General features: G+C 54.4%; 1 long non-coding RNA gene across 1 annotated transcript; it reads right to left on the minus strand.

Annotated features, from left to right (window-relative positions):
• Window positions 1-1,029: 1,029 nt before the first annotated feature.
• LOC109384282 (uncharacterized) lies at window positions 1,030-3,557 on the minus strand. The gene is made up of 2 exons (XR_002124377.1): window positions 3,235-3,557; window positions 1,030-2,470 (listed from the first exon to the last, which is right to left on the minus strand). It is a non-coding gene; the product is annotated as an uncharacterized LOC109384282 (long non-coding RNA).
• Window positions 3,558-12,503: the final 8,946 nt, after the last annotated feature.

Here is a 12,503-nt window from a genome sequence, read left to right on the forward strand (position 1 = left end):
TAACTCTAACCTTAGCAAGGGCACATGGATTGTTTGCTACTAAATATTACAGCAATTTTATAGTGACCACAATTATTAAGTTCTTCACATTACAATGACTACGAATAGATAATAGTAAGCAAAAACTTGTTATTAATACCGACCACAAAGAAAAGGCAAGTGATGCATTTATATAACGCACATAACATACAAAATTCCTTTAGAAATCATTGCTTTTTCACTTTGCTCAGAATTTTCAATCACAAACTATCTCAATGAGCAAAAATGAGTTTCAAGCACGCCAAAGTCTCCCACTTAAAAAAAAAAAATCAGCATTTAAAGCCTTCTCTAAGACTCCTGCTCCTGAACACTGTACACCTGTCACAGCTTCAGACAAGTCACTCAGGCTTGCAGAGCAGTGAAGGTTGTTAATCCTCTGCTGATCAGTTTTTGACATAAATTTTCAAGTGACTGGTATTCGCTCTTCTCCACCTTGCAGCAAAGCAAAACAATTTTGCTTTTCTCCCTGCACTTAGACTTCTAAGTGCTTTAGAAAGTTTCCAAGCAACTTTTGTGCTTCCAAGCAACAAGTTAACATTAACAATTCACTACTAACTAGTATTTTCATTGCCCGTGAGCTCTATTAAATTCCCCAGAGCTCTGCCCACTGATCTTTTCTCCAGAGAATTCCCTTCAACTCACATTCCCTACCACCCCCACCCTCTGGCAATATACCTAACCACACGCCCCTCCTCCCTTTCTTCACCCCCACCCCTTCCAGTTACCAAGCTGTGCCGTCGCCCTCCCACACGCTGATCTTTCTCCAGAGAATGCCCTTCAACCCACATTCCCTACCAACCTCACCCTCTGCAATATATCTAACCACCCCCTCATTTTCTTCACCCCACCCCTCCCAGTACCAAGTTATGTCCTCCCCCTCCTACAACCCTCACCCCTCACCTCTGTCCCCCTTCCCATTAGAATGCCCAAATTACCTTGAAGTAAAATTCAAGTTAAAAAACCTATATACAGAGCAAGCTGAAGCAAAGATCACTATTGGTATCCCAACTGTTTTCTTCTTAGTCATCTGCAATGCAGTCGAAATGCCCAAAATAGACCTGACATTACTAACAGAATTTGGGCATGACCAACTCGTCCCCTCCCAGACGGCAGCATAACACATTTACTTCATCCAAGTATTTGCCTAAAGGCATTTCAAACGAACATTTCCCCCATAGTTTTTATCACACTAAGATTCCTCCAACCAATGCACAGGCAGGCAGGTAGGTGGGTGAGTAGGTGAGAGGGTCACGGGGCTCCATCTGCCAGCTCCATCTACAAGGCATCACTTTGCGTTGTGGCATCAACATTAAAATGTTCTATAGCTTAAGAATCTTCTGGAAGCAAGGTTCGTAGTACAGAACTAGTATGACAGGAGGCTCAATTAAGAAGATGCAGCATCTGAAAACCTCCACCCAGAAAAGGAGGGTTGCCTGCTGGCATTCATGTGCCCGGAGGTTGGTGCTCCCGGATCAAAATTCAAATACACACATCTGCTGGTGGCCCCTGGTGCATCTGCTTTGGACTTTTTAAGACTGTCCCCTCAAAAGGGGGCAGTCTGAAAACCTCAAACGATGGCCTCCTGAGCAAGGCCTGGAACCATGACACTGGAGAACTTCCTCCTCCTAAGACTCTGGAAATTAAATCTGCAGGCATCAATATAGGCGGGCTTTCTCCTTCAGGCTCTCCCCTCCTGCACTGCTACGACTCACACTGGCCAGGGGCTCCATTTCTCCTGGTGCCATCTGATCGCCATGATGAGCACTACAGCAATAAACCACGGTCCATGAGGCACTTCAGTAACTTTCAAGGGGTACCATCGCTGTGGCCCCACCCAAGGGTGCATTCAATACCCACCCTCTCCACCAGGCAAGCAACACCAACCCGCCCCACCCAGAGTCTCGGCAGGGAGAGCCTTTCCTCCTCCAAAATTACCAACAATACCGACTCCAACAGCAACTTCGGCAACTTTCCCAGGCTTACCAGATTACCAGAAGCAAGGTTTTAAGTGAATGGATAACCTCGAGAGAGTTAAAGGGAGGAGGAGGGGCAGAGTGAGCTCACAGGAGAGGTTAGCACCGAACCTAGAGGAAAAGTCCAAAGGGAAGCACTGCCACCTGGAAAATAAACCGTGGGTCAATTTTGTCCACAAATGTCCTGCCTCTGCAGCCCCCGCCTGACACATCAGGCGCCACAACAGTAACCGCTTAGGATGGCACCTTACCTCACTCTTGAGACCACCCTCACCACCGACCAGGGGTCTTGGCCTCACACCCAGACCTGGGTTCCACCAGGGTGGGTCTGGTCTGGACCCTGTCCCAGGCCGAGTCAAAAATTACATACCACCCTGGGCCAGAGCCGTCAGCCCCGCGTGGCTAAGTTGTTTCCACAAGACCAGGCCTCATCCCCAGGCAGGTTCACAACCCTTTGTCTGGAAAAAAAGGGGACTGCTGGTATTGACAAGTTCAAGGTATGCCCTCCCAGCCCACCTGTGGCCCTGCATCCCAAGGCCTTCCTTCCTGATCACTTTCAGGGCATCAACTGCCCAATTCCACCTGGTCTCCAGCAAGGGTAGCGAGACCCTCAGTCTCCTCCACCTACTCCTATCTCTGCCTTTCTCCTTCCACACAAACCAGGGCACTGGGGCTCACTCAGCCCAGGCAGGAGCAACACAGTCCCAGAAGTCAAGCTCCCCTTCTCCAACAGGCAGCAGTCACAGCCTGGCCCGGAGTGTCGCTGTCCTCTCCCCTCGGTTACTGCGGGCCCTCTCAACGCAGCTTTCTCCAGGATAGTTTCCCCAAGACTTAACCTCCGCTTTAACCTTCCTTCTCCTTGTACACCCAGCCCCCCCAGTCTTATTTAACTTTGCCATCGCTCTCATCTGTCCCCTGAGGCCCTAAACTGGCCACTTCCTCCCCCAGAACTAGGCCCAGGCGCGTGTCCCTCCTTGTCGCTAACTCCTGCGGGACAGCCAAGAACTTTTGCTTTTATAGCCCTTAGCCGCATCACCCAGGGTATTGCTCAACGGGACGATTCCTCCACGGCCACCGAAAAAAAAAGTCCGCCCCCCCACCCCTCCTGCCCAAGAGGACTCGGGGCGGGGTTCAGTCTCCTGGGGCGTCCATCCTCTCCACCTACCCCCCCCCACTCCTCCTGTCAGCAGTGCTTCAGAAGTACGACAGATCTCAAGGTCACCTTTGGGAAGCGGATTCCACTGGGGTGGGGGGGGAGTCCCCTTTTTTTTTTCTGATGGTGGTGGTGGCGAGGGGGAAACTGTTCCCTGAGAGAGGGGGTGGATGGGGTAGGCGGGCTGGGGCCGCTCTCCCGAGGGGGCGAAGGGGAATGCCGGGTTGCTTGAGGTCACCCCGCCCTGGAGAAGTCAGAAAGAAGGCCGGCAGAGCGTGTGGAAAATTCCAGGCGGCGGCGGAGGGATCTCTGCAGAGGGCGCATCACTCCCGGGGCGGCGGCGCGTGACTCTTCAGGCGGTGGATGACTCCTCGGGCGGCGGCCTGGCCGCGTGAGCGCGGGTGACGTCAGCGCCGAGGGGCGCGGGTGGGGGCGCAGCAGCCCGAGGCCGAGCGTGGCCGAGGCCGGGGTGGAGGCGGGGATCGTCACGAGGCAGGTGGGGAATGTCTGCACGTTGGCAGCCACGTAGCGCTTAGCCTGTGCTTACGGTGTCTCAGGTTTAAACAGCCTGCTGTGATTTTGTTACTTAAAAAAATGGGAGCAAATTGATTAAAAAGTTCAGCCCGGAGTTGCCTGTGGTAACTTAAAGGGCATGCGTCATGATTTTGTTATTGTTACCAGGGGCCCGAATGTTTGAAGTATTTCATAAGAAAAGATGTCCTTTTGGGATAGAATAGCAATTGTTTGTTATGTATTAAGTGGAAAAAGGCAGTTGCAAAGTAATGAAAACAAGATTTGTTTGTGCAGAAAACGCTAATGGTGTGGCAACAAGACCAAAAGGGTGTAGGTATTCAACCCATTTTACTTTTGGATTGGGTGGTGGACATTGTTTTTGAAAAATCAATTTGTCCAGGGGAGTTTGCAGCCTGTGATGGGCCTCAGGCCTGTTTGGTGACTGCTGGGGGCACTGGCTCGCTGGCTGGCCCCGTGGAGGCGGCTTCCAGCCTGCATCTCCTAAAGCAGAAGCACAAGCAAAGGGGGTGAACGCTTGTCCCCTCCACCGAGGCCAGGTGCAGGGCCTGAGCGCTTGGTGAGGATTTTGAAAAGGGCTGGCATCTCCTGTGCCAGTGTGGGTCCAGAGTCAGGAAGAACCGCAGACAGTGACCTCCATGTGGTCTTGGTTCAGCTCTGGCCCCCTGAAGTAGAGAATAGAAGGAGGACAGTGGGCAGAGTAACCAGAAACGAAAATGGCTTCTTGGGCCAACTCCCTGCCGGGAAGTCCCCTCCCAGGGTAACCACCCACACCCCAAACAAAACTGCCTGTGACAGCAGGCCCCTTAGCAACCAGGAGGAAACGGGCAGATTTTTTTTTCCTCTGCAAGATGGCAGGGGAGGGGGAAGGGGGGCTGGCTGGCCCAGTTGCTGCACCCGGTTCTCGGAAAACTGGTGACTTTCATGTGACCCTTAGCACAGAAGGTCGAGTATGCTGCAAGCCCAGGCCTGCTCCGCCCTAAGGCTGCTTAGTTAGCCAGGGTCTTCTGCCAGGGAAAGATTGCGGCAGCTCACCCTGCTCCAAGATCTTGTCCTGGCAACATTTCCGTGGGTGGGTTGGGGAGACTTGGCCTGAAAGAACAGTGTGGATGGAGGGAATGGCCTGTCAGAAATGTTTTGGAAAGCTGAGAGGTGTGTATAATACCAAGCAAGTGCATTCCTGCTGTGTCACAGTAAGGGCTGTGGGGTCAGTCCTTTATTTGCCTACACAGCGCCTGAGGTGGTAGTCACTGCTGTGGCTCCTTTCTGGGCCCAACTTGATGTCTCAGCCTGCTTTTCTCCACCTCTGGTCTAAAAAATCTGCCTCATTCACATATATCATTCCCAAATCCCAGAAACAGATTTTTTTCAAGAGTCGGAATAGGTGGGATTAGCACACAAAGCATCAGGATTCTAAAGCTTAGGATTCTCCATCTCAAGAGGAACTAAGGCCTGCCTTTGTGCCCCACGTCTGGAGCTGCCCTGGCCACCCACTCCATTTTCAAGGACAAAATGGCCGTTTCAGAGGGTCCTTGTTTAGACACTCGTGGCCTCCCAATTCCACACAGCAAGTTTTCTTTCGGAAAGGACTGTATTTGAGGAGAGATGAGGGTAGAAAACCATACGAGTACCTCTGTCCTGCTCATCTCTGTCCTGCCTTGGGGGGGGGGGGGGCGCAAGGCAGTGCTCCCGGGACAGCGGACAAATGAGTGGGCTTGGGTTCTGCCTCTTTCTCTACAAATAAAGCTAAACATCCTTCCTCTCTGACAGAGGGAGGATGGGAGGAGGAAAACAAGGCAAGTAGAACAGGGCGTGGGTGTGTCAGCAGATTTCTCTAGATCAAAACAAGCTGTTCCAGGAAAGAGCTGTAAACAGAGGACTTGGATCCCTGGGTGGGGCTGGGTGGAGATGGGCCCGCCCTGCCCGGGTTGGGGGCAGAAGCCTGCTCCTTTCTGGACAGCCCGCTTAGGGGGCTCACAGAGGAAGGGGAAAGGACAGACAGACAGGAAAGGGCCCCTTGGGCAACATCCGGATTTCAGGAGCAGGACTCAGGCTCCAAGTCCTTTCTCACGGCCATAGCTACCTCCCCATCTTGTTCTGAAGTCAGCTCAGCTCTGTTTCCAAACATACACCAGCCCAGAAAAGACCCCAGGTGATTTCCTATAGGAGCCCCTGGAAGAGGGAGAGTAGAGGGGTGGGAAAGGGATTATACTTGAAGTGCACACCAAGGGCAGGACAAGGATAATATTGCTGCTGCCGCTTGAGAATGTACTAGAGGTCCACTCCTATTCCTTAGGGGTCCAGTTTCAGAGCTGTGGCCTAGGTCACCTTGGGCTCTCTACTCGCAGGAAACCCTCGGCTGGGGCCATGTCTGAGCCATGAGGCCCCTGGTCTAAGGGCCTGGGTGGGGAAACTGCACAGTCACTGTGTGCTGGCGGGGAGCCAGTCCTTCCTGCCTGCTTGCCTCACAGCAGCCCTGAAGAAACCGCAACCTGGACCCACCCCACCGGCCTCTCCTGCCCTGATAGGAAGCTGGGCCTCAGTCAGGGCTCTAGCCAGTCAGCGTGACCCTGGGGACCCCCTTAACCTCTCCCAGCCCTGCTTTCCTTCCTTGTTCCCACTCCATAATTCTGACAAGTATTGTTCTGCCTGGAAGGCTCTTCACCCAGTGGCCTCTGGCCCAGTCCTGCTTAGCTCCTTCAGGTCACTGGCCAGAGGTCACCTTCTCAGCGAGCCCTCCACCCCACTGGGACTTGAACTCCTTCAGGGCGGGGTTTTCGTTTGTTTTGTCCTCCACTGAATCTCTGCACCCGGCAGTCCCTGTACATTCCTGGCACAAAGTGGACCTTGGTAAATGTGTTAACCAGTCTGTTTTGTAAAGGTCGGTCTATCCACTGTGAGGCTCTCAGTAACCATTTGTGATACTCATGGGCTGACTGAAGGAAGGAAATGAGTTCCCAGGTCAGCAGCAGAACTCCACGATGGGCCCAGACCTGGAGGTCTGTCCCGTCTGGGCTCCCAGGTCAAGAGACGCTGAGAATGGGCTGTTCCTGTGGACGTGGCCCAGCAATTCACATGGAATGTCTGGGAACCAAAGCCGGCAGAAGGCCCTGAGAGACACTGAGGAGACAGCCCCCAGACCCTGGCTTATTAGCAGAGGAGGAGGTGGGCCAGCCCACCTACACTTCATGCTCCCATTTTCTTGGCCCACATGAGAGGGGATCTATCCTACACAAGAAAACTACTCACACATTTGACCCATGTCTCCCCTGGGGGCCACCGGGCCTATGGGCTCTGGGTCCCTGATGCCCTTTCCTGGTCACTGCTGGGGCAGCTCCAATAGCCTGCCCCCCCTCTCCCAGGGCCAGGCCCCAGGACATAACTTTGATAGTATCAGTCTCTTGCATCCAGATGTCCGAGACTCCCTGCCACATACATACACCCCGACTCCTGGGCAACCGAACCCCCTCCTCCAGCTTCCCTGAGCCCTGCCCAAGTTGGCCTGCCTGGAGCCTGCCCTGTCCTTTTCTGCCAACTCCTTCACCAGTTCATGGTCACCTCCCTATGTCCTGAACCTTCTGCTCCTAAGAGCTCACCACACCCACCTGTCCGCCCCACCCCATGCTGAGTATCTGTGTCCTTGCTTCCCAGCTCCAGCAGAGGGAAGGCCTGTGAGACAAGGGACCCCCCAAGCCTTGCCTCCCTTGACCACTGCTGTGCTCCTCCAGTGGTCCTCAGACCTCCTTGGCACGTTTGTTGCCAACTAAGCAAGTTCCAGCTTTCATAGACCCCACCCTTTGACCTGTGCCCACCTTGTCAGCCTCTCCCCAGGTCCCATCAACTAGAAATCCTGGTGACAGCCCCTCTGGGCAGGGAGCTGGGCCAGTGCTGACACCCACCATCTTCTACCCCTGGGTTTGCACAGCCCCCAAGAAACCCTCTGCCTTCTCCAGGGCCTGCCTGCAGCCCCCACTGCTGGGTCCTCCGGCTTCTGCTGTGTCCCTGCCCATGGTCAGTCCTCAGGCCTGAGCCTTGTTGTCCCCCAGTGACCCCACTAGTGCACTGGTGGCTCATACTGTTCTTGAACCTCTGGAGGAGACTTTTCTGCTCTGATCCCCCTTGGCCTGCTTAAGTGGCGTCTGTGAGTGAGGCGTGCATGGCGCCAGGGCTTCTGCGGGCAAAGCAAAAACCCTCTGAGTGGTTCCATCGGCCCCTGGAGGCTCCTGACCTTGACCCTGTGAGGGAGGCCTGGCTCTCACTGGCCCAGGGTGTCAGCAGTCACCACCATCCCCTCCACCATATGCCAAGGTCTAATGGGCAGGAAACACAAGTCCCAGGGAAGAGCTGGGACTGTTGTTATTCTTCTTGCAAGTTAGACTTATGACAAGTAGTTTAAAATAGCTCAAGGGCTCAGTATGTGTGTGGGAGGGAGATGCTGAGAGAGGGGCCAGGACAGCTGGGAAGGGGGAGGGACCTGGGACAGTCAGCTCCTGTGGGCACAGGATGAAGCAGGAAGATGACTAGTCCCACAGTGTGCACACCCACCTCCTGGATTTCCCCAAATAACTCTAGTTTGAAATATCTTGACTCAGTTGTCATATCACAGGAAAACAAAAAAAAAATTCCGAAGATGTCCGGACTCCCCGTCCCCCCCCCCCGTCCCCCTCCCCATCATGGACGGATGGAAGGTGGTGGCGGTCAGGAGCCAAAGTGCCCGTTGTGTAAGGGAGTGGGCATGTAGCGCCAGTCCCAAAACGCCCCCCCAGATTCTGCCCAGGTTTCTGCCTGCGTAGATCTGAGTGGGCGGTACCAGCTCGCGGCTTCTGCAGCCGAACTGGAGGAGGAAAGGGCGGGCTCGGCTGCCCCCTGCCGGCCGCAGCCGTAACAGCAACCTGCGGGTAGTGACCGTGGCCGACTCCTCCCCCACCTCCAATTGTCAGCCCGGTGGGGCAGGAAAAGCAGCCAACCATGGGGCGCCAAACTTGCTGCTTAAAACTGAAGTCTTCGCCCAGGCCCAGGCCCGCCATCTGCTCTGAGTGACGTTGGGTAATCTGCCTGCATTCTCTGAAATGCGGGGCTGATTTGGACAGGGAGGAAGTGCCAGGTGGCTCCCAGATGCTGTAAGTGGTGGAGAAGGACCCAGAAATGCCTAGACTGAGTAACGGGAGTGCCTGTTTTGATTATTCAGTGACCTCTGCTACCTGAAGAGTTAGGGGGTGCCTTGGGAGCCGTGAAGAGCCTCTCCCACTGCACTGACCCTCATGGGCAGTCTTGGCAGGGCCTCCTCTGGTCTGGGGGCCTCTGGAGCTAGGTGCTGCCTGAGCCGGGCAGTGTGTGCCAGGCTGGTGGGGGAAAGCACTCCTACTTCTCCATGCACCCCAAGGGCAGCTGGTATTTTAAAACAACCTTTGATGCATTAAAAAAAGTCTTGGGCTGGCCAAGAGGCACTTTGGTTAAGGGCTGGCTTGGGATGCCAGAGGGCCCCGGTTCGGATCGCACATATGAGGGCCAGTGACACTGCCCTCCACAGCTAAGATGCTGAACAACAGCTCACTGTCACCGGCGACTTAGGGCAGCCCAGCTCCAGGTTGAGCTGTTGTTCACCATCTTAGCTGCAGAGGGCAGTGTCACTGGCCCTCATATGTGGGATCCGAACCGGGGCCCTCTGGCGTCCCAAGCCAGTTCTTAACCATCGCGCCACTCGGCCGGCCCCCTTTTATGTTTTAAAACTATTTTTTTCAATTACAGTTGACATTCAATATTATTTTATATTAGTTTCAGGTGTACAGCATAGTGGTTAGACATTTATATAATTTATCCAGTAATCCCCCCAATTAGTACCCACCTGACACTATACATAGTTGTTGCAATATTACTGACTGTATTCCCTATGCTGTACTTTACATCCCCTTGGCTATTTCGTAACTACCTGTTTGTATTTTTTTTTTTCTGTGTAAGATTTTTATTGGGGAATTGGGGGATGGGAACAGTGTTGGGGAATTGGGGGAAGGGGAACAGACAAGTTGCTGTTGTTTTGTTCTTCAGTCTAGTTATGGAGGATGTTGCTTCACTGGCCCAAGTTGGCACCATCATTGCGTTCTTCCAGGGTGAGGCAGATCAGTCGCTGGCTTCTGGACGGCCGCTCACAGCGGCTGCTGGCCGCTCACTCTGGCTGCTGGCTGCTGGCTGCTGGCTACACATGGTAGCCCATGGCAACCCGCCTGCTGTCACCTCCGACTCACAGCAGCCCAGCTCCAGGTTGAGCTTTTGTTCATCATCTTAGCTGTAGAGGGCGCAGCGTTATTGGCCCTCAATGTGGGATCCGAACCGCAGCCCTGCTGCTCAGAGCTGGTGCTCCCAAGCGAACTCTTAACCAGCTGAGCCACTCGTTCGGCCCAAGAAAAATAATTTTTAAATCCTACTTTTGCAAATTCTGTACAACCACTGAACACACTTCTAGGCCCTTCGGAAAGGGCTCTTGCAAAGGGGAGGACCCTGAAGTTTGCCCTTCATTCATTCCAGGTGACTCAGAGGGTTGGGGACAGGGTAGGGGCAAACATAGGGAGGTGTTCCTGGAGTTTGTGTTGCTGACCTGCTTGGAGCCTGGATTTGGGCTGGTGCTGCCTCATGGGGATGTGTAAAGCAGGGCCTGATCGCAGGGTGCCCATGAGGGAGGGAAACACCCCACAGTGTGAGCAGCATGCCCATGTGGAAGAGAGGGGAGCAGAGTGCTTCACAGACCAGGAAGCCAACACCAAGGGTACCTCTCAGCAGCAACCTGACAGGAAAAGCCAGGCTGGGCTCCCCACAGGATCTAGTTCCCAGTTAGACTCCCCCCCCCCCCCCCCCCCCCCCGTGCCCTTTGGCTATCTCAAGGTGCCTGGAATTGGGATTGGCTCCAGGCCTGCAGAGAACTGAGAGGCCTCCCCCAGCACCCATCCTCTCTCCCCCTCCATCTGCCAGGTCCCTCTACAGGCCACAAGGGCTTTTTTTCTAGGGGTCACCTGGTCTCCTCTCCCCACTGTGCCTGGAGCACTCGGCCACAGGCAGCATGCAGGATGAGCAGCGAAGGCTAAACTGAGCCTAGAATGGGGGGCGGCGGGGAAGGGGAGAGGCAGTGTCCTCTCCTCTCCTGCAGAGAGCACAGGACCCTTCTGTGGAGGAGAGCCCGCTGAAGAGTGAAATGGTGTGCATGTGTGGCTGGGGAAACACATTGTGAATTTATGCCCATGAAACCAGTGGGTAGCAGTGGAAACTGGGCAAGGTCCTGGGGAGGAGGCAGGCCCCCCTGTCAGCCTGAGCTTCACTCGAACAGATAACCAATCCTGCTCCCAACGTGCAGACAGGAGGCAAATGTCACTGGCCTGGAGCACAAAGCAGGGGAGGGCCACAGTGGAAGGGGTGGTGCAGTAAGCAGACTAAGCCCCCCAAGATGCCTCGTCCTAATCCGCAGAGCATTGTGAATGTTAGGTTAAGTGGCAAAGGGGAATTAAAGTAGCTAATCAGCCGACTTTATAGGGAGATTATATGGCTTATCCACCTTGGCCCAGTGTAATCACAAGGGTCCTTAACAATGGAAGTGGAAGGCACAGGCAAGTCCGAGAAAGACATGTAAGGAGGAAGGTCAGAGGGGTTGCTGTGAAGACCCCACCCGCCTGCACTGGCTTTGAAGGTGGAGGAAGGGGCCATGAGCCAAGGAATGCAGGTGGCAGGTGGCCTCCAGAAGCTGGAAATGGAAACCCATTCTCCCCAAGAGCACGGAATGCAGCCCTGCCCACACCTAGATCTTAGAGCCTCCCTGGAATTTAGCCCAGGGAGGCTGTTTTGGACTTCTGACCTCCAGAACTGTGAGATAATGTGTGCTGTTTTAAGTCGCTAAGACTGTGGTCATTTGTTACAGCAGTCACAGGAAACTAACACAGGTGGCGAGGGCAGATGGGGCCTGGGTAGAGGAAGGGCTCCAGGCCCTGCGTCACCCACCAGAGTGGGGGTGTCTGTGCCATCAGCAGGCCCTGGCCTCTCTCATAGACCCCATTCTCCCTCCCAGTTTTCAGACTTTCAGAGACGATGAAAATAGCTAATACCTATCAAGTGCCTAGTCAACTCCAGACCCTGAAGCACCCCAACATCCCTATGAGGTAGGTACTTTTATTCCCATCTTAAAGGTAAAAAAGTGGAGGCTCAAGGTCAGCGCCTCAGGAAAGTGCCCACAATAACGGCATCATGTTGTCCTCACCTGGTGGAGGACCCCACAGAAGACACGGCACCACTCACTGTCACGGATGCCTGAGGGGAGAGGCCGTAGTCCCAGGACCTGGCTGCGGTGGGGACATGTGGCTTGCTCCTTCCAGCTCCCGAAATGTTCAGTGTTAACCCCAGCCCCCAAACAGTGCTCATCCCACAGGGCCCAAGCCCACGGTTGTCATCGCTGTGCAGCTTCCTGCTGGCCCCCAGCTCTCAGGAAGGGGGCCTGATGCTGTCCGTCCCTCCCAACAGGATCTGTGGGGAAACAAACTGCCTCCCCTCCCCCCAAGCACAGCGCAGGGGGAGCCCTCAGGGCGGGCCTGAGAATCACCCAAACCTCCTGAGTTCTCTGGCCTCTTCCGAGGCACCGTGCCCTGGGCCCCATCCCTCAGGTGTGGGGAGGAACCTGGCTGCTCCTGGTTCCCCTGCCTCCCTGCAGAGTTCCCACCTTGGTTCCTATTGTGAACCCCAAACCTCTCCTGGACTTTCTTAACCCTGACCAACCACCAAGACTGGAAAACTTCACCCTGCATTCTCAGTCGCACTGAGCTTCAGAGCCCAGA

Source organism: Hipposideros armiger, unplaced genomic scaffold (genome assembly GCF_001890085.2).
Source record: "Hipposideros armiger isolate ML-2016 unplaced genomic scaffold, ASM189008v1 scaffold_93, whole genome shotgun sequence".
NCBI lineage: Eukaryota > Metazoa > Chordata > Mammalia > Chiroptera > Hipposideridae > Hipposideros > Hipposideros armiger.